We start from the raw sequence: 2,200 nt of genomic DNA on the forward strand, positions 1-2,200 counted from the left end.
GAAGTATCTCTAAATTGTGAACTAACATTATCGATACAAAATATTGCTTTCTATCACTTAGATAACTCTGAAACTATTTCATTGTTGTACCTCGTATACCATTACAACTGAGCTTATCAAGTAAAATAGAATGAACAATACAATCGAAAGCTTTCGATTAAATCTATAAAAAAAAACACAAAAAACCTCCAACTACAATTAATTCATGTTCGAAAGCTTGGCAAGTTTACCTACTAAATCATTTTTTCTATGAAATCGATAAAGTAGAGACAGGTCTGTGATTATTTACAGATGTTTTATTGTCATTCTTAAAAATTGTTATCACTTTGGATCTTTAACGCTCTTGGAAAATGCCCTGTTCAATAGGAGCATTGTAAATATTGCACAGAGGAGAAACAATTGCATCAATAGAAAGATTTTTCTACTTTTGTGTAAAATCCATTATACCCTGCTGATTTATTTACATCAAATTTTAGAACTACATCTAAAACATCTGAAATTGACATAGGACTAAAATGTTTACGAAACAGTAACTTTCCACGCAATTTTTTTTAAGGAATCATTTTCAGATCTGCATAATTGTGTATTCATAATAGTTATGCAGAATTTCACATGTAGTGATTCATTTGCAAATGACCTTCAAGATAGCAATAATAACAAAATACAAATTTAACACAATGAGAGACATAAATGATCGTGTAGCAAAAATAAGTTCTTGTTCCCTTTTATCTCTTTAATCCTCAAACAAATACAAAGTGAGAAATTAAAGAAGGAAACGAATTTTCTGTCAACTCAAATTCAAATATCATAGGGACTAAAATGCAAAGGTGGTAAAATGGACAGATTTATTTATTTGTATTTCACTCTTTTAATTTAGGGAATTTAGAATTAATGATACAAAATCAAGAACTGGTTATCATTTTCAATGTGCTTAATTCGAAGCAACATTTCAAATTTCTTCCATTTTTGTTAATGATATTGCCTCTTTTCTAATGTTATTTGAATTCAAATTTGACAGAAAATTCTTCGTTTTCCCTATTTTTTTTTTTTTTGCCTCTCTTTATCTTTGGAGGCTCCGAAGACATTACAGAGATCAACGGGTAAATTTGCCATATTGATTTTTGTTTCCCATTGTGTTGTATTTGTCTTTTGTTCTCATTTTCATACGGAAGAGCAGGTACGCATGAATGAGTAATTGTCCATTTTTGAAATTTTACTATTGTGCCTTGGAAGAGAAAAGCATAATGTGTCCACTCATGCGTAAAGTTTCCTTTTTCATTGACCTACCAGGTTGATAGCCAATTAATTTGCCTTTAACACGGTATGTTAGACATTAGTATTTTATCAGAAATATGAACTTTAAAAAGTGTTTACTTTCTTTTTTTTTGCCTTGATTTTACAGACTTTTTAACAATGATCTTATCTTAATGTATTTTCACATTGTAAACATGATAATTTCATCCTTTGGGCAGCTAAATATTTGTTGTTATTCTTAAATGAAATTAACCACAAGTATGAAGAAGTATATAGGAACATTATAATGATGACGAATGAAGAACAGATGTAGAAATTTACGAAATTCTATAGAAAATGAGGAAGAACACAAAAGGTAGAAGAAAAGAAATGAATAATGATAGAGGCCTGGCGAATGGCAAGGCGTGGACAGGAGAAAAGGAATGGATGAGCAGTAAGAGAGTATTATAAGCTGATAGGAATGGAAGGAAGGAAGGAAATTCTTTCTTTAATGTGATATTACCCCCTTGGGGGTGGGCCGATCCCGGAGATACTGCAATACCGGGCCAACCCGTGGCCAGGATGGAGCAAGCCCCTATTCCATGGCCTAGGTACAAAAATCAGTTTAATATACAAGCGACTCGGTGAGTCGCGTTTCAGATATTAAGCTGAAAAGAACAGATACTACACATGATCTTAGCCAAAAGGCCGAGAAGCGATAACGAGTTATGATTATGATTTATATAGATACAGAATGCCAAACATTCAAGACACAATTACAAACTTGTGCTATCGCAAGCTTCTCAGTCGAATATCATGAAATCTCGAAAAAAATGTCAGTAAATAAACACCATAACCCGCAACCGAAAACATACGAAGAGTCATTTGCATTACTCTATATTCGCATTCATCGTAAGGTTTTCAATATTTTGAGTAAAAAGCATGTCAAAATCGCTGAAACGCGCCG

The 2,200-nt window shown here is 32.4% G+C and overlaps 1 non-coding gene across 1 annotated transcript; it reads right to left on the minus strand.

Moving 5' to 3' along the window:
- Positions 1 to 1,761: 1,761 nt before the first annotated feature.
- On the minus strand, positions 1,762 to 1,953 carry LOC139725251 (U2 spliceosomal RNA). Its single transcript, XR_011710540.1, has one exon. It is a non-coding gene; the product is annotated as a U2 spliceosomal RNA (small nuclear RNA).
- Between the last annotated feature and the right edge of the window lie 247 nt (positions 1,954 to 2,200).

The sequence above is a fragment of the Diadema antillarum genome, unplaced genomic scaffold (genome assembly GCF_040938485.1).
Source record: "Diadema antillarum isolate AM-2024a unplaced genomic scaffold, OU_Dant_1.0 scf00000016, whole genome shotgun sequence".
Classification (NCBI taxonomy): Eukaryota; Metazoa; Echinodermata; class Echinoidea; order Diadematoida; family Diadematidae; genus Diadema; species Diadema antillarum.